Source organism: Chaetodon auriga, chromosome 19, assembly GCF_051107435.1.
Source record: "Chaetodon auriga isolate fChaAug3 chromosome 19, fChaAug3.hap1, whole genome shotgun sequence".
Taxonomy (NCBI): Eukaryota; Metazoa; Chordata; class Actinopteri; order Chaetodontiformes; family Chaetodontidae; genus Chaetodon; species Chaetodon auriga.
In genome coordinates this window covers 8,418,164-8,443,646 of record NC_135092.1, presented here as the reverse complement: position 1 = coordinate 8,443,646, position 25,483 = coordinate 8,418,164, and the positions used below count along the sequence as shown (strand labels likewise).

General features: G+C 42.0%; 1 protein-coding gene across 1 annotated transcript in view; it reads left to right on the top strand.

Annotated features, from left to right (window-relative positions):
- Positions 1–25,483, top strand: part of cntfr (ciliary neurotrophic factor receptor) — a 202,143-nt gene that overhangs the window by 17,380 nt on the left and 159,280 nt on the right. The window contains exon 2 of the mRNA XM_076758967.1: positions 15,864–15,904. The gene's annotated coding sequence lies outside the window, so the exon portion shown is untranslated. The remainder of the gene's footprint in view (positions 1–15,863; positions 15,905–25,483) is intronic.

The window sequence follows — 25,483 nt, the reverse complement described above, 5'->3', positions numbered from 1 at the left end:
TGGAGGTGCAGAGGTGCAAGGCACAAATGTATAGTACTCTATGAATATATGGTATTGTAAATACGCTGTCAAGGGCAGATGATGTATCTATTTAAGTTGAAGTTACTCTTAGTGTGGTAGCATTCAGCCATAGTCATTTCAAACCAACGTAACTCAACTTTAAAATGTATTATTCATGTGTCCACGTGAGCTGAGGAATGGGAACGTCCCCTGTTCAGAAAACGCTCCTCGTGTGCTTATGAAGTCCTTTCAAAACACACAGCATAGCACATAAAATATGCAATTAAGCTAAAAACAAGCCTGTTTTCATCAGTTAATGAAAGGCTGACATTTTGTGGATTCTACTGATTTGAGCCTTTCATTCCATTTAATTTCCACAAGGCATCACGCTGGAAATGTTTAATTGCAGCGTGAATGATGATTTGGATAAAAGTAAAACATTTTCGTGGCTTGCGTTCGAAGGGGATATACATTCTCATATCCATCCAGACTGACTACAGAGGTGCCCGTAAGCAAGGCAGCAGACCCTTATCAGCCTCAGCTCCCTTGTGTCAGTGCCTTTAAAACCATGGACACGTAGGATGCTTCTAAAAACAAGCATTTGTGCTCAGTTGACAGTTCAGGCATGAAAGTATGGCATGACTAACCCACCAGGAATAGCTTTCATTTCACGCAAATTGCAGTCTGCTGAGGTCACACTAGATCATAAATAACCTTTTCATTTCATTTTTCGTTGTTTGACCGTTAAATCTTGATGGAATGTACACTGCAATGGGAAAATCTAAAGTCTAAGATTTGGTTTGAAAGTAACTGACTGAATTTGCAAGCATTTTGATCTACTGCTTGTTGCTATTTTATTTATTTATTTACTTAAAACACGATCCAATACTTTCTATAAGACTGGAAGACTGCCTAGTCCTTCCCCCCCGGTGAAAAGGGAATTAAAAAGCATGGGCACTCTGTCGCATTCAGACCCGACTGAGGCAGACAGACGTGATTCTCACTGCTGTCTCAGTCAGAATGGACTGTAGATGAAGATTACACTCCCTTTTGTCCACTATAGATTTTAGTGATGAAAGCAAAAGGGAGGAACAATTTTCCTGCCCACAGTCTGAACAAATTGCCCTCTCTGTTGATGCAAGTGCTGCAGACTTAAACATACATGGTCTTTCTGTCGTCTTTCTATGCAATCTTGTTCTCGTTTTTGCACGGATATCACTACATTTGAGGATCTGAGCTGCCCACTTGGAGGAAAGCTGTGATAGTGAAGTGTCTACATTGCAAAAGCACTCTCTCCTGGCAGTTTTATTATAGTTATTTTTGGTTCTTTTGACTTAGGTTATTGGGCTTTTTCCACACGTGTCAATAGCAGTCATAAGAACTCTTGGGATTGATTGAGTTGGACAGTTTAGGAAATGAAAACATGGAAATTCAAACTTCCAGATATTGACAGCAGTCTTGTTATCAAAATGCTAAAGGCAACATTGTATAGTTTCATTTATCACAGCTAAACATAGGCTGTAATGTCAAGCAGTCAGATCAAAACACATCATGCTCTACCGCTGACAAAAAAAAAAAAAAAGCCAGTGAATAATATCACTTTAAAAGAAAATACATCTCCTCTCACTTCTAAAAATCCAGTTCTATTTCCCTATACAAAGGAAAGGGTAATTATTTTTGAAAGTTGTTGGAGATTATCATACTGCTACATGTGCACACAGTCATTAAAAATGTAGCAGAGCAGCCATCAGCAGCATGAAAGCGAGGCAATCGGGTTTTGGCTTCGCACACGCGGTGGGACACAGGTAGACAGGCGAGCCGAGAAGGACAGAGAAAGAGTAATAAGAGGAGAGCGGCTGGTCTTTTCTGCGGGGAAGAGCAGAATTTCATTTAGAATATGAACTGAAATGCAAAGAAAAGCCTCTGAAAGACTTCTTTACAACACGCTATTCAGCCAGGCAGGACTGTTACGCTGTATTGTATTGATGCTATTGATTTTCTTTGCTGCATTTACCCAAATTTGAGTAAAATGTACCTCTCAACTGAACTGTCTTTGTGTTTTCACAGAATCTTACTGTATGTGTGTATTGCCGCTTGAACAAATGGTGTTTTTACAAATTGAGCTTTTAAGCTGCAGGCGCAGTGCGTTACTGGATGAGAGTGAAATATATTGAGAGGTTATTGATCAACAGAAACATAACAAGCAAGGAGAGAGATTCAGGCGTTGACAGAGAGCCAGTTCTTAAGATACCTCTGTGATAATGTATTTATATGCATGTGGGTTTGCATTGTTCACTCACGCCTCCGTGTTGCTAAGATATAGCAGGCTCTTTTTGTTTGCACACGAGTGACTTCAGACCTCAGTTAATCATGGAACTGTACATTAAATGGGACTGCTCCCATTACAACATCTACCAGGGATGATTAAACTAATGGCATAATTACATGCACTGTTATTGTGATGGCTTGCCTGAGTTCTACCAATTTTAAGCAAAGGGAAATCAGTATGCAATAGAAGTCACTTCGACGGTACACCTGTGCTTTTTTTTTTTTTTTTTTTTTTTTTTGAAACACCTCATTTTGAGAAAGCAAACTCTCTCTGGCTCTTCTGCTCTTACCACATGAATATATCTCCTATGTGTTGACCACCATGTTTTATATATTAAATGATAGGAATAATGCTTTTTTTTCATCAATCCTGGTCTATATAAACAGTCAAATGCATGACATCTTTTTAAAATCCTGAGTATTTGGTTGTGTTCTGTTATGTTCGGCAGTGATACTGTAATTACAGCAGTATTGAAGATTAATTTTAAAGGGAAGTCGACTCATCCATAAATGAGGCTCCAGATCTCTCCAATTAATATACAGGAGCACCTGAATGGTTGCATACATCAATGGGTTTCCATTACAGAGAGATGGATGAAGTGGCCAGGGGCAATAGGCTGTGAGGGGCTGCAAGTGGATGAAAGTGAATGAAAATCTTTTCTTTTTTAAATCAGTATGGCTGACGGAAAGCGTGCATGCATAAGGGACACAAAACACGAAATCGAGGCTAAAAGGGACGGAGAAACACTGAGACATGTAGAGAAACAGAGCGCGAGAGGGCTGAGCAGCACAAGACGGCAGACAAGCAGGGATAGACGAGAGAGACAGATAGAGATATGAGAGGAGTCAGGCCACCAGATGGTCTAATGACCACAGGAAATATTACAGCTGGCAACCGCACACCAACATTAATGACACCAGTCATTTAAGAGCCCTGAGAAGAGCCACTGTGTGTATGTGCTCTTCTTCCTGAGGGTATATGTGTGTGGCACATTAAACTGTACTTACAATGTCAAGAAGTCTTCCTAATTATTGTATGATAACCAGAAGGCAAAGTCTGGAGCGATTGTAACCTTATTTTGTGTGATGGAAAAGCAGCGGGTTAGAGTTTGGGAAAGGCCATGTATGCAAAGTGGGTAGAGTGAATGCTGTGGAGGAAGATTCCTTAGAATCTGCAGCTGGACGTTAGTTACAGTTTTGGTCTATCATCTGAAAGAAATGAGCCAGTCAGATAGTCAAAATTGCCAAGATTAATGTAGTTTTAAACTTTAAAACAGCCAAATACATGAATTCCAATAGAATTGATGCGATCAATGGACGTGCTAATCTGCAAAATGCTTCTTGTCAAATTGTCTTTGGTGAACATTTGTGAGTGTGCACCACTGACCAAAGCTAGCCTTAACTTAACACTGGTAGCATGTGCAGGAAAACACTGATTAGCGGCACATGATTGCTCTCAAGGTACAAGTGCATCGTTTTCAGGCTCCTCAGGTAAAAGTCCAACCATAACTGATAAAGTCAGAATTTTTTGGCAGATAGGAATAACCAAATGTTATGACAGTATCATGTTAATATCAAACTGTGCTTTCATACTTCAACACATCCTTCTTCCTTGCTGTGTCTGCCTTTCTCCCTCTGCCTTACTGTTGTCATTAGTGGACAATGCAGACTATAAATTAACTGCATCTATTTATGTACACTGTAAGGTGTGCGTTGCCTCTCTTCATCCTCTTTCCGTCTGTCTTTGTTTGTACTGTATCTGTCTCTTTCTAGCCCCCCTGTCTTTCCCTCCCTCCTTCATCGCGTCCTGTCTGTCTTATCTCTCTCTCATGGGTTTATATGAAATATTCTGACCAGGCTCCGACAGTGAACACATAATTAGAAACCGTTGAACCGTGACTCCAACATGGAGGCTTTTCTCCTATCTGTTTTGGGAAGGGGGGGTTGAAGAGGAGGAGAAGGGGGGCGGGGGGGGCGGGGGGGGGGGGTAGCCTGTAAAACATCTTCATGGTCAGAGTACTACACCAGCCTGAAATGGTGGTGTCCTACAATACATTTAGATAGATAAGAGGAGAAAGAGAGAGAGAGAGAGAGAGGAGCGGGAGGATGAGGCAGAATGGATAAATGGATTGATAGATGGGGCATGGGGGAGAAGGGAGAGGAGGATGGGAGGCGTCGACAGTGAGATGGAAACAGAGAGTTATGGCTTGTCTCCATTAGCTCTGTTTTCCACAGCCAGGGCTAACACGGGTACACTTATTTGTTTGGTTTTCATCTTCATTAATTAGCCAGCTTCACCAAAGAACACTTGAAGCTGAAAGTAACGGGGCTGGTGAGAATACAGTAAAAAAAAAACAAAAAAAAAAAAAAAAAACAGGAAAATACACAAGCAGGTGGTAACAAGTACAGCCATTAAAAATAATGCTTTCATTTTTTTTACAACATGGAAGCAACTGTGGTCAGCTCAGGCTTCTTGCAAAATGATCATTGTACCATTATCCTGTCACACTGGGCCAGGTGTTTGTGAGCCTGATGTGCAGAACAGATGTGTGCTGAAATAAAGGGAAAGCACTGAAACACTGTATTGAAATTAGCAATGAGAAAGCTAATAATAGTAATTGGGCTGCAACTCAAATATTTATTTTCATTATTGATAAATCTGTCTATATTTTTTCACTTATTAGTTTAGACTATAAAAAGGTCAAAACTAGTGGAACTATACCCCATTTCAAATTCCTAGAGTCCAAGGTGACAGCAGTCCAAAGCCCAAAGATAGCAGCAAGATGTGGTGATTCATTTGTTTCAGCCTTGCTGTACACCTGACTCATAAACATACACATGACACAAAGAAAAAATCTGGGTTGAAACACAACGATTTTTCCGATTAATTGCTTTGTCCTTAAAATGTCAGAAAATAATGAAAAATGTCCATCAAAGCATCCAAAAACGTTAAAAATATGCAGATTATATAGGTGTGAAGCAGCAAATCCTCACATTTGAAAAACTGGGACCAGGCAACATTTGCTATTTTGGCTTTGTAAATTACTGAAATGGCAAATTGATTGTCGAAATAATTGCTGTCGATTCATTTCTGTCAATGGACTAATCAGTGTTTCAGCACTAATTTACTTGTCATCATAATATAATTTCATGTCATTTTTTTCTTTTACATGATTCATGCCCAGCTCCATTGTTGAATTTTCCCCTTCACACACCAGTGTAATAATAAAGCTTTTTTTATGATGTCATTGGCTCCCATTCACTTTACTTTGGCCACCTATGACATCATGTATTGACTTCTCCCACACAGTGGTTGTATATAACATTTTAATGATGTCTTTGTGACACATACCTTAATTCTGATCACACAGTGACTTGGCTTGTATGGCAGTGTGATGATGTCATAATACAACCTTTATCTCACTTTGGTCATGTGCTGCTGTTAATGATGTCATGACCAATGCCTTACAGTGGCCACGCAGAGCTGTGATGTCACAGTATCTCCTGACGTAGCGTGTGTGTGTGTGTGTGTGTGTGTGTGTGTGTGTGTGTGTGTGTGTGTGTGCGTGTGCGTGTGTGCGCACACCTCTTATATGTGGCCATGGTGTGACTTTTACCTGACTTTGTCCCTATATAGTTTTATTATGTTGTCATGGTGTGACCAGCTAGTTATGGTTTGTGCTGACGGCTTATTGCTGTATTAGAAAAGGACAGAGGAGCCTTTGGGACAGTTGTCATCACCGCATGCCCTTGGAACACGCTAACGTTCACACATTGTCACACATGATGCTGGAGTCTTACATACACACACGAGGACATGCACACAGTCATATCCTCACACACACACACACACATGTGACATACCCGCATACACATGCACCCTTTTTTTTATGAGCCCTCCCTTGCGGCTATAGCAGGAAATGAATGTCCAGCAGCTAAGGCTGTTAATTAACATTTATGGCTGTAGATGACCGTCAAATCGTTAGACTGGCTCTCACAGCCTTCACATCAAAGCAACCAGGTTATAAAAATCCAATCTCTGTCCCTGAGTCCCTGCCAAAGTAATGATGGTGGATCATGATGTTGATTTGTTTTATAATATGAATCTAAACGGCACTGATCCCCGGCGGGGGTACGGTATTTGTTTGTCTCCTTGCACAGTATATGTCTGTAGCATGTTTGTAAATGGCATGTGATGTGGAGATATCGAGTATGCTAATAGTATATGGGGTTTCATTTGAGTCTATTTCAGTAGATTCTCATGATTATGGCCATTAAAATTTACATTCTATTTACAATACAAACAGAGATCATGTTGCTATTGCCACTTATGTGTGCAATATTACTTCATTACCTCAGGACAAATGTGAAATGGTACAGATTTTGTACCATGATCATCACACTTGATTGTTTTCTTTTGTTTGTAACTTCCAAACAATCAAAAACAACCTTCTCACATGAAACGAAGTTAAAGGTTTTAAGGTTAACAGGTGCAAATAGATGCCTCCTGCTCTATGTTTATGATTTCGCTTTCCTCCATGTTTTCTTTTCACTCTTTTCACACAGAGAAACCTCCATTTGCGCACATGTAGCACAAGAATACAAACTTTCAAACGCATGCACACCTTTAAATAAGTTTGGCTGCAACCACCATATGACAGAAACCAAACTTTTAAAAAGAAGTCTAATCCCTGTCCCTTGTCACATGTACAGGATGCACACATATGGGCCCCAATCCGCACACAGATGTAAGCACAAACCACACAAATACAGACATCTGAGTCAGTTCCAATCACAGCCCCCAAACACCTGTCTGCCAATCTTCCAATAGTGTTTTGTCCATGTCTGCTTTCCCCTGGCCAAAGGAGACTGTGTGTGTGTGAGCAGGCATGGGTGTTCAGATGTCAGTTTGTGTGTGTGCGTGTGTATGTGTGTGTGTGTAAGCAGTCTGACGGCCACAGATAAGGCGGCAGTTATCTTATCGTGCTGAGCCAACCTACCCTAAAACCTCACAAGGTGTCAGAGCGTGCTGGCTTCTCCCCAAGCATCCCCTCATTTTCATGTCAATTTCACACTGTTTCTGCTGTCTCTCAGTCTCTGCCCTCCCTCCCCTTTGTCTCTATCCCTCGGTAGCCTTCCTCCCTCCCTTTGAGCGGAAGTTAAGCTCATTTTAGTCCTGTTTTGCTCCTCTGTTCTCCCTTCATCCCTCCCTTTTCTTCCCTCTTGCCCTTTTGATCTTTCTTGGTATCCATCCACTTGGCCTTGCGATCAATCTCTCTCATCTTTGGCCACCTTAGACAGCTTTTGCTATCCTGCTTTTTACCTCTTTGCCCACATCTGACTCTTCCTTTCTCATTTCCTCTCCTTTTCTTGCTCTTCCAATCTCTATTTCTTGTTTTCTCCTTATCGCTGACCTCTCTCTCAGTACATAATCCAGAAGAGGTGACAATTCACTTCACCGCTGCCAGACCACCTCACTCATTCTCAATGTCTTTCTCACTCTTACACTTTCTCACCACACCGCCATCCAGTTATTTATTCACAGCTCAGGAGAGATGACAGCCTTTTTATCAGCCTGCCAGTCAATTTGTACGTCACTCTTTAGTCACGCTTTTATCCTGCCAAGCTGCCCTCAGTCCTTCTCTTTAGCCTTGTAAGACCATCTTAAATCACATGAGCCCAGGTTCTGGTTGGAGATAGATATAATTCACCAACAGTCCACTCAGGCAGGCAACTTAAAGCTGAACCAATCGGTTAATTGTTGATCCTGGTTTAGATGACGAGGAGCAGTGCTGTTTTTAGTTTCTTTTTAGTTGGTGTACATCTCAACTGCCAACTTTTAAGAACTTCTTGAAGTTCTTCCATTTTGCATTCTAGATTCAAATCTAAAATTGGAGTGACGCCACATTTGTTTCACCTAACGAACACCTTAAGAAGAAATCTGAGGATCACCATGTATTTCCAAGTTGAAAACCAGAAGCAAACCCTACTAACAGTCCAGCCCGTGCTCCATTATCCTAAAGTGAGGAGTAAGAGCGCTTCATGTTGACGTTTTAATAAAGGACACCAATCACATAGCAGCTGGTTGAAAGGCTGATATAATCGTCTAAATTTGGTCTATGCCCATGAATGATACCTCTGACCCAAGCAAATGTCTGGTTACCCTCACCAGACCTCAGAGAACAGAGGGAAATGTGTTCCTCGTTCTTTTGCTTTTGCATCAGATTTTTAGCTTTAGATTCCTTCAAGTGTAGCATTTGTGTTTTATTCAACTCAATTTCTTATGAATGGCCACTTGAATATAAAATATCTCTTGAAATTCAGCTTCATCATGTTTAGTTCTTCTAAAATCCCATCAACATACCCACTTTTACCTCAAACCTAACAATCTTCGTCAAATGTCTTCCAGCTCGATCCACCTCCCACCCTGGCGACACAACATTTAGCCCTCCCAGTAGCACTCCCTCCTCCCTCTGTCTTCATCTTCCACCAAATATGACCATCTTTGTCAAGCTGTCAGCCACCCTCCCGCCTTTGTCTATTAAATAAAGCCTTTCAATTCATTTTACCTTATATCACTCCCCCCTTTCCTCCCCCTGTCCTTGCCTGCCCCTCTCAAACTAAGTCAGACAGTTGTTATCAATCTGCCACAAGAACGCTATCTATTTCCCCCCCCCTTCTTCCCTCCCCTCGGCTTTGACTGCATTTACATGTCGTTGTGCAGAGGTGGACGGATGCAATGATGAGAGGACTATCTCCTGAACATCCCTCTGGGGTTCCACTCTCCTCTCTTTGTCCTTCTCACTGGCTGGAGGGTTCATTATTTCACTCTCTCTTTGCTATTCTGTGTTTGTCTCTCCCTTAGCTTTTAAGATGAAACCTTGCTTTTATCACTTTTGACATTTTGCAACTAGTTTTCTCATTCGCGGCAACATCCCTCGCCAGTATTTATCAGGCCACTGCAAAAAAAAGTCAGAAATAATCATGACATATGATAAAGACTGGTTAGCTATTCGAGTCAATAATAAACTTTATTTCAGTGTCATGAAAAAAACACTTTGGAAGGGTCTGCGTTGGATCGGATTTATGCTTAACAGTTCATTATTCTGTCAGAAAAGCAGTATTATGGGGTAAAATGTAATGTGCGTCGGATCTTTCCCAGTAACAAGCAACGACAGCTTCCTTGACATTTACATTTTCCCCCTGACTTTCTTAGCACAAGAATAGTTTCCTGATTCCACCTCTGATCTGTCAAAGGCTGACATTAAATGAACCCTCTCAGAGTCGGGGATGAAGTTTGGCTGGCCTATTTTACATTTTGCTTTGCTCAGGCGGATTCTTTTCTGAGCACATTTGATTGTCATGTCCTGCTATGAATTCCTCGTGGGGATCAAATACCGGTGGTTCATGGTTTATGGGGGGGAGGGGGGACTCATCTCACCTCTTCTTGTTTTATCATTTTCTCATTTAAGTGAAATTTAAACATTTCAACTCAATGTTTGGTAGTTTCAGTGTCAGTCAATTGTGAACAAAGGTGCATTTTGGGAATTCTAAATAAGATATGAGAAGTAGCCTACAGTCATCTTTTCTGTGGGTGTCTGAAATGGGTTGTTCTCATTATATATTTGCCTTGTAAGAAGTTAAAATGTCAGTCTTTTCCACAGGAAAACACTGCGCTGTCTATTCTTCTTCTCTCGTGCAGCTCGATATCTACTCTCTCCATTCTTGCCACTAGAGATGATCATATATCTTAAGTGTGCACCACAGCTTGCTTGCATTAAATTGGGTTTCTGTGTGTGTATCTTGTGTGAGTGACGCGTGATTGGGTAAAGCCTTGACCAATTGCTGACCCCTCCTCGCTGACCTCTATACAGACGGTCATAGGTCTGTAAAGCCTCTGGTTCCTGTCTGCATGACGGTCTGTCTATGTGAGAAACCGAGCAGTACACATAGCAAATTAAGGGTTTATTTACCCGAACTTCAAAATCTAAGAAAAACAAACCACTTTAACTTGAGCATGACCACAGTTGACCACGAGGACAAAATAATGCAGCTCTTTGTAGCCATGAATCTGTCAACCTGAGGTTCAGCAGAAATTGAGCAACAATGAACGCTGCATACACCGAGATGACTGACTGACTGACACAAAGAAACAAAAGAGGAAACATTTACACATGTTTGGCCCGATGAAGACAGAAAGGCGTGCAGGGGAACATGCATCACCAAAACAAAGGGATAACATCAACATCAGCTGTAAACAGTATCTCAGTTGAATCCACAAAATCACTTTGCTCTGTAATCTTTAAAAAAGTGAATGAATAACAGTCTTAAGTCAAAGCCTATAGGGTCTGTCTTTTGCTCAACTTGTCTATGACTGCTGTTGACAAGTGTCATCCATTGCCAGTGGAGGATTTGTATGAAACTGTTGCAAATTGCATCTTTAAAATGGTGTCATCTCACCTCTCAGCCACCTCATTCCCCACTTGATGACTTAATTAGCATCAGGTCAGTCACTGTGCAGGTTTTAACGCTGTGAGCAAGGCAAACCTTGAAATGTATGCAAAGCACAGGTGGCCATAAACATAATATCAACACATTATCTATTCACTTTATGGTGCATTTACATAAGAAACTAGCTGGCGTCTCTTTTAAAGCTGGATTTAAACTGTTTTGCTGCCTGACATATGTGCTTTTTCCCCTTTCTCTGTTCTTGGCAGTATATAGCTGACAACCTTCTTCATTCTCTCTCAGCCTTTATATCACAGAATATGACCGTACTAAACCATCTCAGTCTACCCCCCCCCCCCCACACACACACACACACACACACACATTGTCCTCTCTTTTTTCATTACTTTACAGTATGACGGAGAGACCCCCACCCATTACTTTAGAAAAGGCAGGGGAACAGGATCCAAGATAAAGCATCTGCTGCAGTGATGTCAGAGGACAGTTATGAAGCAGATTATGAGGCTTAGAGTCTGAACTTCTTGCCTCTAGTTTGCTCTCTTAACCTCCGACATCCCAACTGTACAATGTCTTTTTTTTTTTCTCACCGTCTCGTTTGCTTTTTTTTTTTATATTTGTTGTCTCAAAGTGAGACCTGTTATTAAGATGTGGTGATGATCTGTGCCTGTAACTTTACAGATGCTGGTTCAGCCCTTATCTGGATGCCATTTCAAGGTGGACAGCTATTCATTTGAACAACTTAACAGGTTGAGGGACTCTCTTTAGTCACGACACTTGAGTTTACCTGATTCCCATCTCACCTTTCCCTGCTCCCTCTTTAGTGTCTGTCGGCTTTGTTCTCCTTGTTCTCTTTTAGGTGTCGGCATCATTAATATTCTATTTTATCTTATTAAAGACAGGCAGGAAATACACAAACAAAACTGCAAAAAAAAAAAAAAGAAAAAGAAAAAATAACAATTAATTCACGACATCCCAGCTTCCATTAGATTCATGCTGTGCTGTGATGCTTGTAATTAATTTAGCTTCCCAAAATTTTCCCCGCTCACTTGGTTAGTAAACATCTTCTGGCAGGTCAACATGTAGGGTTTACCCCCCACTATGCCCATAGTTAAAGTCTCTGTCTCTCCATGCTCTTTTAGCCTTCATCTTCTTAACCTGATCCCTTCGCTTGCTAATAATAGCCCCGGCTTTCACAGAACAGGCAGGGAAACAGAGCAGAAGGGGAGAATTGGGGGACTGCTGGCTGGATTCACATTGGATTTTGTGCAATGTGCACAAAGGACTCTTTTTAGCCCATTGGTTTATCGTAGTAACTCTGCAAGGCTAACCTTTAATATTCGGCCTTAATTTTTAGGCTTGTGCAAGGTGATGCTTTTATACGCTCAAGTGAGCTCACGCTTTGGCTGTTCTAGATGTTAGGAGTAAAAGCCAAATGTGCGAGTGACTGAGCAAAGAAATCATTCTGCGTGGAATCAGGAACATTTGTGTCACGCCTTAATCAAGGTATATGTGAGACCAATGCTGTGGCATGTTCTGTCCCTCAGATGGGCTGAAGTGATGGATTAAGAGGCGACATGCAGCCTCAGTCGTGTAATAGGAAAGTGAAGAATACAATAGACTTTGCTCCTAAAAGCTTATTGGTGCTGAAGTGACAGGCTAACAGAAACAGACAAAATGAATAAATGCAATCCCAGCTTTTGGCTGGTGTCTGCTTTGAATCCCTCCTTTTGCTGTAATCCTTTATCCCTGCAAAAGAAATCGCAATTCTGTGAAGACATCTGTTTGTAAAGTGCATTATGTCTGGCCAGTAGACATGGCGAACTGCCACGTCTGTCACTGTTACTGAGCAAGCTTGATAACAGAGAAACAGTGGGACGCAGTCATTCTAAAAGATCCTCTAATTAGTATTTAGTTTCAGTATGTGCTTATATTGTAAAAAGGATACAAAAGCAATCCGGTGTTTGACAGAAGGCACGTTAACAGTTTTCTTTTGTGTTGCAAATTAAAGGCCCTCCAGGTTGTCTGGTTTTGCAATAGTTGGTCAAAGATCAAACAGGTGAAAATGTGATCTATGAGCTAAGCAGGGCGTGATGTGACTTAACACCTCAGCTAAATTCTTACATAATTTGACAACATGTTGAGTAGTTTTTCCTCATCCCAGTCTCTGAAGGAACACATTAACATCCAGTTCATGCAGTGAATTTGTGATCCTGGCTTGTAGCCCAATATTTTGATGTTGAATCTCTTGTGTGTAGCATGCACATCCCCTGAATCAGGATGTTCAGCCATTATTTTAAGATTTTACCAGGATCTGGCTGCCCACTGAAGTGAAAATCCGCCCACGCTGCAATGCTATAGAGTTATGATTGAATATCATTAAAAAGTAATGGTAAGTATGGAGTATCTGTGGAATAGGGGTGATGTGTTGTTATGGGGGTGTTGAAAAGACACATGCTGAGTGTGTAATTATCTCTGAGATTGTTCTCTCACTGATCGCATTCACATCTCATCTATTTAAATCCCCCTCTCTGTAGTAGCTACTGTATATTTAGCACCCCCTCTTTTTTCTTTCTTTCTTTCTTTCTTTCTTTTCTTTCTTTCTTTCTTTTCTGTCTTTCTTTTTTCTTTCTGTCTTTCTTTCTTGCATAATCTTGCTTTCACTCTCCACATAAATAATTTTTGTCTGGCCTGCTAATATTGTCAAGCTCCCTATCTGGAGCTGCGCAGAAGCCTGTGGGATTTGTTTTTGCTGATTTGCTTGGTTTTGTTTTGGGTTATTTTTATTTATTTATTTGGGCTTTTTTTTTTTTTTTTTTTTTTTTAGTGTTGCTATTATTTCCCTGCTCTTAGCTGGTGTGAAATCTTGGTGTGTCATCTGGAGAGTTGAAGAACTGCTGAATTGGAAAAGTACAGCTGGTGTCAAGGTCTGGAAGAAGGAGAAAGCCGGAGAAAGGTGTGTGTGTGCATTTGTGTGTGCGCATTTGTGTGTGCGTGTGTGTGTGGAGAGGCACAGACAGAGTAAGGCATAGAGACAAAAAAGAGCAAGAGAATCTGAGACAAGTAAAGAGGCAGATAGAGGAGGAACAAACAAGGGGAGCACGAGCGTCTAAGAGGTGATGTTTCACATGATAGCACGTTCTGCAATGTTCTGCGAGGTGTCTTTTCAACACCCCCATAACAACAGATCACCCCAATTCCATCAGCAAATCTCTCCCACCTTCAACTTCTCTCTCTCTCTCTCTCTCTCTCTCTCTCTCTCTCTCTCTCTCTCTCTCTCTCTTTCAGCCAGGCAGACAGGCTAGCAGGCTGTCTTGAAATAAATAAATAGCCTCTCAGCCACTGATGCCTCTGGAGAAACTGAGATGGGTTGCCTTGACTCTACATGAAAACAGCAACAGAAAACAAAACAAGCAAAATCTCGAACTCCGATGAGGTCAGATTCGTCTGTGGTAGAAAATGTAAGGAGACATGTTGCCTGAAAACAATTTTTACACAACTGGAACGCCATAGGATGAAGCTAGGAGGTCAAACAGTGGTGAAACATGTCTATAAAGCCTCTGCAGTTCATGTTTCTGCAAGGTGCACAGATGAATCCTGGCCCAAACAAGATTACCAAGACAGTCAATCGCTGTGATTGTAACAGGATTTACATGATAAGGCCATAACACGTGTTCTCCTCTTATCTATATTAAGGAAAAACTATTTATACCATTTCTGGCTTTTGAAGCGCGCTGGAATGAGCTGACTACTGGTGCGCTGATCATTGCTTTCAAGGCCCGAGTACATAACCGTTTTCTTGTTGGCTCTTAACCTAAAACCTTTAGAGGGCCAGAGGGCCACTTTTTCTTCAAAAGAATTCAGTAAAATGTCATTCACTCACAGTTCATTTCACAGTGAATGCTGTTTATATTTTGATTTTTCGCAACAGAATCACAAGTTCCATATGTAATATAAAGGTTTGTCAGCATCTAAAAACTATGTTGTACTACCACTACATTAAATGTGATTCCTCACTTTAAAAGCTCTAAAGTTCACATTCAGGGCCCAGACTGTTTTATTTTGTCTCTATTCTATGCTCTTCTATTCTCCAGTATTTGGATTTTTTTTGCAGCTTCTCTTTTCAACACTCGACCACTTCATCAGCAGCGTGACGTGGCTGTGGTAACAGCCGTTTTACAGCACAGCAGAAATGGCTGATGTGCGTGGCGCGCCAAGTTACCATGCAGCAGAGCTAGTGCGGTTTCTGTGTGTGTGTGTGTGTACGTGTGTGAGTACGTGCAGCAGACAGTGTGAGAAGCGTGTAATAGGCTCACCTGTCCCTGGCTGCAGACTGATGGGCAGGTGGAGAGAATGGAAAGCAGATGGAAAGACGGAGCGATGGAGGAAGGGGAGAAACGAATGCACATGAGTCGATAAGACTGCACTAGACGAAGCCTATGGGGTGCATAGACTTTGACTTCTCACACGCTGTTTGTATGCCTGATTAAATAAACACCATTGCAGAATGAGGAAAAGGAAGCGGGACAGAGAGCAGAAAGAGGAAAATAATTGAAGAGATATCGCTGGGAGGATGGATAGCCCGGAGAGGCATGAAAGAGGAGAAGCAAACTCTTGTGATATTTCACTACATAATTGTGTCTCTTACTTGAAAATGCAAGAACCGTAATTTGTACAAAATCTCTTTACGGTGTGTTGCCATTTCCATTACGCTGTACATGCTTGGAGGCCAACAAAATGTGTGAACAGTTTAAACAAGATTTATTCAATTTCACAATCCCCTGAGGGGGTTTGGAGATTTTAGCGGGATATACCAACTGTTTGAACAACACAAGTTCAACTCTCTTCACAGAATAAAGTTTGCTGCGGAATGATTTTGCCGCTGTGTTGAAAAGATGGGGAGGACATGAAAGACGCAGCGGAGATAGATGAGAGCCCTGTAAGGGTTGATTAAAGCATAGGAAGAGCCAACTTTTGGCAAAGCTTTTCTGACTGTGCTCAGATCAGATTGTTAACTAAAACTCAGACCCTGTGGACACACTGACTGAGTCTTGGTTTGTTTCTGACAGGGTGAAGACGAGGATCGTGCTGACGTTTCGTCCTGTCCGAGGTAAGTTCACGTCTTTTCCTTGGCCGCTCTGTCGGTGTCTTTGAGGCTCACTTGTTCTGCTGCTCCTCACTTTCCATCTAGTTGAATTTAAGCTTCCTGTGCTGCTTTTGTGATTTGTGCTGAGTAAGTTTCACAAGCCAGGGGTCCGTGAAACTCATTTCATTTCCCGTATAAATAGACAAAAACGTTGCTCTCCTTTGTTTTCCGCCTCAACCGTGTAAGCAAGTGAATATGCATCATCTTGTAAATTTGTACTATTTATTCACGTGAACTTTCCACCCACACCACTTCACTTTGAAGACGGTCTCAGCACTCAGCGCTCTGAATGAAATCAAATCAACAATAGGAGCCACGTGTTTGATAAGCCACAGAAATACTGAACCTGTTTAGCATATGTAAGAACGAGGCCCACCGTATGGGAGATGTGAGCTTCAGTCCCTTGAATCAGTGAAGTGCTTCTATTTGTTGCATTTGATTTCAACAATATGGTTGGAAAATTCATGTTTCAACTAGCATTCCCACCAGCTGCCCTGAACCCCATGTTGAGAACCTCTGGCCTGCCCGTATGGTGGTCTCTGCCCCTCTGTCAGTAGCATGTCTTTGGCTGTATCCAGTTGCCGTGGTGACATGCGTGTGTCAGCAGTGGGACGTGTGATGTGTGTTTGTGTGTGTGGTGGCGGGCGTTGAAAGGACTCCGTGGAGGCGGATAGAGTTCCTCTGTCAAGAAATGCCAACTTCGCAAACACACACACACACACACACATTGACGGTCAGATCTAGGAACATCAGAAATATGGGCATGCGGACCTTACACACCGTCACACCGGCACCCACGGACACTCAAGTACACACGCTCGTACAGGAAATACGCAGACAGAGGGGACACACACGTAGACAGATATCCAGATTCCACACAGGCCACTGCCATGCTTTCATACTGACAGCTCAGGACTATAAGGTTACATACAGGGAAGTCCATGCCTGCAGCAATGCTTTGAACACTAACAGTATGTGTACACACTTTTATTAACTCACAGAGACCTGAAGCTAAAGTTTAATGCCACTCATTTAAAGCTGAAAAGTTTATATCCGATCTTGACAGATTTATTTTTGGACGTGAATGACAGATGATATTTGCATATAGAGTTAGCGAATGCAAATTGTTGCTCGCTCAGCAGCTGCAACAAGGAAATTGGGGGTTAAGGGCCTTGCTTGAGGGCAGCTTGACTATTGCCCATGTGGGAGTTGAGAGCGTTACTCATTTGCTTTCCCCAGCCAGATTTCCCCCGATGCCAGTCGGGGATTTGAAACGAGGACACAAGCCCGCAGAAGCTTTAGGCTACTGCTGACAACCAGGTATAATGCATCTTAATTACACCAGGATTCTGTTTTCGCCGTAACTGTAATTGAGTTCAAGTTCGAGAATTTAGTCTTCCCGTTGGGATGTTTGGCTCGCAGCAAGGCATATGTCATGTTGCATCATCAGAATAAACAAAGTACTGAGATTCAGACGCACAAGACGCATTAAATGAATTGGAAAGAGGGAAGAGTCAGACTGAGAGAGGCTGAGGCTCAGGAGAGGAGAGAGTCTGTCCGTCTGTCTGTCTGTCTGTCTGTCTGTCTGTCTGTTACAGGTCCGGACTTTAATTGGATTGGAGATAAATAATTTAAAATCAGATTACTTCAGTCATGATATATAATTTTTCTCACATCTGTTATGAAGGTGTTGGCTTTTAATTTTATAACTACGGTGAAAAATAGATGTGAGGATCATTTTACTTTTGAGCACAGTTGTGTGAAGGAAGGTTCATTGATCTTTAAGTTCATGAAGAAATATTGTAAATTTACTCTGTCCGTTTGTCTTTTTTTGGTGGATATAGTGATGTATCATAGATGATTTCCTTGCATTTCTTGCTATTTATTTGTGCATTACTCTCAGCTGCAATAGCTCTCTCCATGAAGAAGACATGGGGAACCTAATTGACATATTTTAGCTGAAACTACCGTCATCTCAGTTTCTGAATGAAGCTTTGCAAGGCGGCAGGGAGACAACAAGCTGACAAACAAGTCTGCATAAAGGAGCTGGGTTTCTTGGCATTTTTCCCACTGAATACATCTGATTTGATATTTTTAACTTGACAACAATGCTAAGTGGTTTTGCAGCTCTGAACTCGACACGGATGAAACAAAACCTGTCACCTCGTGCAGCCCACTCAACCCTAATTGGATGCAAGAGGTCAGCATGACTACCTGGAATGACTAGCAGATTTAACCCCGTACTTAGCCGTGGTGCATTCAAAGAAGCCTCTGTGCAATGGTTTACGTACGAGACGGTCCATGGAGACGATAACCTTTCTTTCAGCTTTCTCTTTTCGACTACTGTAATCAGTGCCGCTGGCATGCAGGTCGGCAAATTGCTTTGTAGACACAACCCGTGTCATCTACACTACAGGAGCGTGTCTCCTGCCTGTGTGTGTGTATGTGTGTGTATACGTGTGTGCGCATGCCTGTCTGTGTGTGGGGTCGTCAGTAATGTGAGACGGTGTGTTTTGATCCTTCTGGGTCGCCTAGTCGCCTAAATCACCTTTACACACTCACACACACACACACAGCCTCACACACTTTTATTTAGATCAGATTGACGTTGGTTTGTCCACAGTGTACCCGGTGCAGTTTGGCACAAATTGACCTTTTCCAATGATTTATTTCTTTATTTCTTTATCTTTATAGAATTTGTTTGTTTGTTTCGTTTTCTTTATGTCTGCACATTTGCATCAGTAATTTTGGCCTGTTGTTCTTCTCTTCTCTCCCAACAAGTGTGTGTCTGTGTGTGTGTGTGCACACATCAGTGTGTGCGTGTGTGTTACCTAAGAGCCAGTTCTGCCCTAATGGCTTCAAAATTACCTGAGAGCTCTTCCGTGTTCTCTCATTATGTCAAACATCAGTATATGTTTTTGTTCCTTTTTATAATGTCGAATACTCTGCCATTTTTACCACAGCAGCTCCTAATAGTTTCTTAGTTATCATCGGAAACAGGGAGATAAAGGCGGCAGTATTTGTAAGAAAGTGTTGTCATAATTACCAACATATATGCCTCAGTGATTGTAAACAAGTTAAATCATTTGCAGCTAGTGTGTCGTTCTGAAATACAGCAAAATTAATTTCTTATGAATTCATGTGAATTCTATAGAGACGATCAACAAACTTTACAACCTGTCCATCCTCAACTAATTATTTCCTGAACCCCACTGCAGTTTTCTATTTTTGAAAGACAACAGCCTACAGTGTTCCAGAGGCCGGACGGACATGTTTTCCCCCATGATAGTCCAGACTAAGGCGAGGCATCAGTGTGAGAATCACTGCTTGCCTTTCACTGAACTAGCATTGTTGACACTGAAGCGATAAGGCAAGGAATAATACAACACCAGTGTCGTCCTGACCGTGCAGACAAGGCATCATTTTACTCTGTCTTCCATTATTCCAGGCCTTGTTGACAGTCCAGATGTAGCCTATGCACATTGACAAGGCAATATTAAGATCAGCGCCGCTTGCCATCTCTGTGGCCTAGAATTGCTGACATGGAATAAGCCAAGGAATTCTATTAACCCTGACCGTGCTGACAAGATGTTATTTTCTAGCCCTTTTGCTGCTGGTAGACAGCTCTGAAGACAGGATAATGCTACTGAGAGCAGCGTGTCTGCTCTGTAAGATACCATTACTGACAAGCCAGTGTACTGCGGTCCTAAACTATGTTGACCAGCGAATGGTAAGGCAAGCAATAGAATCAAGGCTAGCTATGTCGACTATACATGTTGACAAGGCTGGAGCGAGCGCTGCACTAGTCTGCCCGGCCTTGTGTCCCTGACAAGACACTGGATGCTCAGTGACAAGCTGCTTGCTATTCCACACCCATGTTAGCGTGGCTGGGGTCACATTGACATCTGCATTCTGGGGAAACTTGAGCCTATCTTTCCAGCAAACATTGTGAGCGCGTGCATGTGTGTGCCCATTGATAGGGATTAGCAAAGATGCGTGAGCCCAGCTCCCTGGGATGGCCCTGGTTGCTGCTGGAGGTCAATGCATGTGCGCTCTAATGTCCATGAGTGTTTGTGTGGGTGTGTGCGTATTTGCCAGGCTGTGGGGGGTTAGGCCTGGATTGCAATGACAATGGAGAGGAATTCAAATGAGAGAAAAAAGGGGATCAGAGACGTTTGCTAGGAGGATGGAAGAGGCTTTGGCACCATTGTTATTCTTCCTCTTTGTCATTCTGCCTCTCCATCTCTCTATTACAAATCCTTCACTCTGTCTCTCTCACTCTTGGCTGGTACGTTCCTCACAAAAAAATCACTCTGCCTGTCTTGACTTTATCCTTATCTCTATTATCTCTGTGTGTGTCCTTCAGACTTGTTAATCTTATTCTGAATCTTTTTCTTTTTTTACTTTCTTGCTCTGAAGAATCATACTGGGGTAGGGCGATATGATCAATATATTGGCAATCGCTGCTTGGTTTGTTTGGGGCTAACCCTTAATCAAAAAAAATAGCGCAGTGACTGTGCACAGCATCCTGAGGTCTTGTCATCACATTTGGTTGCCAGGTTTGGCACCAATGTGTATCTATAAGGCAACAGCCAAAACCTGTGCTCACCCCTCAAATCTAATCAAAGAGCACAAACTGTCCTTTTTAGATTTCTGTTCTTGCATGAGTTTAACAGCAAACATCATCTGAACAAGATATTTCCAATAATGCTGTGACTCTCAATAAATCGGGTGAGTCAAAAATGTCTCTTTTAATGCCTTTCATTCAGTGTCACTTAACTCTCCCCCATCAGTACTGTGTTTAGTTTTTCCATCTTCCTGTCACTCTCCATCTCTCTGCGTCTCTCATTGTCTGTCTCTCTGTCACTCCCCCCGTCTCTCGTGTTATTGCCCCAGCAGTCTGTGGTCAAATGTGGTCCAGTTGCTAATATAACCACTCTCAAAACAGGCTCATTGATTTTAATCTCTTTCTTTGTGTGTCTGTGTGTCCCTGCCATACGCACACATGCATACCCACTTTCCCTCCCCATCTCCGTTTGCCTGCAACCCACCCCACCCCTTTGCGGCTCTAATTGCGATCAATTAGGAAACTTCAGAAGGCTGAAATAGGAGCTGTGACAAGGGGCATCCGCTGAGCTGGCAGGGAGAGGGAGAGGGAGAGAAGTGGAGGAGGAGAGGGAAAACGGTGACATAGGAGTGGGGAGAGTTTGGGAGGGGCAGGAGAGACGAGTCCAAGTCGGTGTCGAGAGATGAGCTAATGGTAATAGCGTGATTGATGTGGCCACGGCAGCTGAAAGTCACATCGTTTTTCATGCCAGGTATTGATTCCTAACAACCTCTTGTTAGCTTTGGGGCGCAGTGGATGGCCCACGGCACTAACATCACCATGGTTCGGGGTTGTATTCCCATCTGAAATGTATGCAGTTCCTCTGCTGAAAGGTGCTTCGAACAAAAGCGTCATACTCTAAATTCTGAGCATGCCAGCTGGAAAGAGACAGGCAGGCAAAGCGATTTCAAGGGGCAATTGTGCTGTAACATGAGCACAGAATTCATTTTGGTTTTATTAATTCAGCTCAGCGCATCTTTTCTCATTGTCTTCAAGTGCCAGAAATACACTGCACGCAGCCTAACAGGTCTGTGATGTGAAGGGTAAAGGATTACGTTACGTGTCTGACTTTGTCTGGATGGAGTGAAAATTGTGTGCAAATGCAAGTGAATAAACCTCAAAATGTCAGCGTACTGGCAGTGCAACATTTAGCATTGAGTCGGGGGCATTTTTGTGACATTTCATTTGTTTAAACATCGTTACAGACATCCAGACTTGACAACAGAGATGCAAGGTTTTCAGTTTGTATATCTCCCATGAAAAAATGCAGTCTCTCTACATTACTGTATTTGTTTTGGCCCCTGCCTCCTCCATGTCTTTTTTACCTCCTTGTGACAAATATAATTTGGTTATAACAACCATCCTTTGTTCTCGAAAGTAACATGACGGACAGTCTGTAAAAAACACCAACATGGTAATAATAAGTGTAATAATAGACATGCACTTTATTTGTATAGCACTTCTCTAAAACAGCACAATAAAGTCAGTTACGATACAGGATGAAATACGCACCCACAAAACATATGTCTGAGGTAAAAATAGCGATGGCATCCTGAACAGCTGCAGAAAATCTATTCCAGTTCAGTCTTTTTAGTTTTAGTTAAAAAAAATAAAATAAATAAAAGCACGAACAGCAGCTTTCAAAAAAAAGATAAAAAAAAAAAGTTGTAATGCCGCCTGCAGGTGGCGCAGGTGTCTAAATGGCAGCATGACTCTTACCTACGCCTGTGAACTTCATGCGGCTCTGCAACCGAATGCTATCGGCTCATCATTGCGTCGGCTGCTCCACATCAATAACGCCGGGCGTCCCTCTTTGATTCTCACTACGCTGTGATGGGGTTGTGTCTTTTTGCAACTTAAGCTCCTCACAGCAAAGCTCCTTGTGTAGACAGTGGGGATAAAAGCAGCTGATCAAATAGAGACCCGAGTGCCAATTTTCCCCTTTTCTCATTTTCTGTTTATTTACATACAGACCGTCCCCTAAACACAAAGACAGCTTTGCTTGAACAGTGTTTTACAGAAAAACAAGGAACTTCTTCCAGTTAGAATCAAGTGTTCCCCCCAAGGCGAAGATTATAAATAGAATTATTATCCGGAAATTTTTCCTTCACAGAGACTATAGAGCGTGCTGGTTGCCTTAAGCTTTCTGAGGCAACAGCTGAAGAATGTTTCGACCGCAGCGATTCTAGAAGATTCATGTTATTTCATGCAGAGCTTGACTTGCAGATAAAAATAAGCTTGTTGTAAATAAACCTAATGGTAATTTTTGGACAGCTCCTGTCAGAGATATGGGAATGTGTTCACGGCCTTGAGTTTGTTAAGTGTTTCTGTTTTTGATACATATACTAGAGGCTGAGAGCCTCTGGTCTCGTGTTTAGCTCGCCTTGGGGCATACAAACCCTTTTATCTTGTCACATTAATGCATGTGTGTATGCACGTGTGTGTGTGTGTCAGGCAAAAAGAGAGAGAGCAGGAGTAGGGGGGAAGAGATAGCAAGAGAGGGAGATACAAGGATCAATACTAAGCCGTCAGGAGGTCTGCTACTCCCAGAGAGAGAGGGAACAGGACACCCAGTAGAGAGTGGAGAGGGGGGAAACAATAGAGAGAGAGAGACAGAGACTGAGGAGGAAGAGAAGAGGGAAGAGACAAAGGAAAAAAAAGAGGGGAGAGATGGATAGACAGTGGAAAAGTAAGAGGAAAGAGTGATAGATGGGGATGGAGACGGGAAGGGAGGGTAGATGTGGCCCGTGATAAATGAACAGATACAAGGGACAGGAGGAACAGAGGGGAAAAGAATTATGCCGATGAAAAACTGTAGAAAAGAGGTGAGGAAAAGGGCAAGTGCAGGGGAGAGGATATTTATACCAGTTACAACAGGTGAAAATGCAGCAAAACAAGTCAAGTTGCACTTTGCATTATGAGGTAAAGTTAAATGAAACAAAGTATACCTACTATGTCATTCCCCTTCAGAAAATGCCAAAATGTTAGAGATGCTCTTAAAAAATAGCCTCAAAAATGATCAAGTTTAAGACAAAATATTACATAGATGCTCAATTATGATTCATGGTGGTTCAAGAGCCTTGCATAGCATTGAGCAGGTGTATCTGTTATTGTGTCCAGCCCCTGTCCGTAATGTCACCTACAGTGAAGCAAAGAGGCAGACATGTTGTTGCAAATAGTCAGCAAAGCAAACAATGAAAAATGTTCTGCACAGACCTTCCCTACATAAACGCAGCTCCTCAGTGTTATCCCTCACTATAACCTAAGTGTTTGGCTATTTCCATAGTGGTGAAACGTGACCTTTCAGTTGGTCTAAAACATAACAACACAGGCCGGTGTAATCTCTGAATCATGTTCAAGTGTCTTCGGACTGAACGTTGGACTGCTCCTTGCTGAGCTCTGCAGATGAGCGCTTAAACCCCTTAAATGCAGCTGTTAGATTGCAGAGAGAAATCATCCTGTACCCGAAAGATTGCGCATTTGATCCCTAAAACGGGCAACGTGTCCATCAAAATGTCAGGTGTCCTGCAGCCAGTCATTGTGCTAAATGCCTTAGATGTAAATGCCAACCTGTCATGTTTGTATTCCCTGCATCTGATGAGAGGAGAGCATACAGTATGTGCTGTACGGCGGTTGTTTCCTTGTAGCATGCCTCACAGTTCATGCACTTTTACGATCGGGTGATTCCAGTTAAACCCCGAAAACTGGCGGTGTTACTGCCACGCAAGAGCTCCTCCTTATAGAAAAACAGGAGTATTTATAACATTCGTTTTGATGCATAATTCAGCAAACATAAACATCAAATGAGAAGAGAAGCGAAACTGTATCCCGCAAGATCTAAAAGCTTCGACTTGACACCGATAATGAATATTTAAACCCTGATGACCTTACCCTGCGTATGCCTGTAAATGATTTACTATTCTGCCTCCCATGTGTCTATTTTTATACCTTTTGTCTTTTTTTATTTCAGCTCTTTTTATCTTCTTCTCTTTCTTCTTTTGACACTTTTTTTTTTTTTCCCCAATTGCTGGCTTCCCAGTACTTTCAAATCCTTAACCAAGACAGATAGCATTGAGTTGTGAGCCCGCAGAAGAAAGTGCAGAAAGTAAAACTAAGAGAAAGGCAAAAGAAAAAGTCTTATCTATGACTTATCTGTGAATATCATCAACTGTAATTATCTCTCCGCAGTGTATTTCAGCCCACGATGATTAAGTTTCTTAATGGGCTCTGGGAATGGTATTATTTAATGTAGGGGAATAAGATGGGGAATAATAGCCCATTATTATTAAATGTATTCGAGATGAAGAATTTCAATTGTGAGTTTCGTTATACTTGGGCCAATAATGACCCAGGTTCCTTAATGAAAGAAATGACTCTGAGGCATAACACAGTTTTTCACAATGAAGCGAAAGGATGTAATGAAACGTCTCTTCCCCACTAATGCTTCGTCTGGCTCGTAACACGACAGGCAAAGGAGGATTTTACGCTTTTACACGGAATTTCACAAAATGATTTCCTGATGCTTATCAGTTGGTCACAATAGTTAATAACAGTGCAGGAGACGTAAGTCAAACATAAGCAGTAAAGATACTATTTTGTTCCCAATATGGTATATTTAGAACGCAGCTGTAAATTGGCTATTGAATTGTGGTGCAGTGGTACAACACCAGCTTTCAAAAACAGTCGGGACGCTCAATTGACAACAGAACAAAACCATAGATTTAATGTTTGACCTCTAAATACAGGTTTCTTCTGACTTTGCATCTAAAGACTGGGAAAGTTGTGGAATGCTCCAAAAGCACCAGTTTGGAACATTCCACAGGTAAACAGGTTCATTGGTAACAGGTGATAGTATCATGATTGGGTATGAAAGGGGCATCCTGGAAGGGCTCAGTCAATCAAAAGCAAGGATGGAGCGAGGTTCACCACTTTGTAAA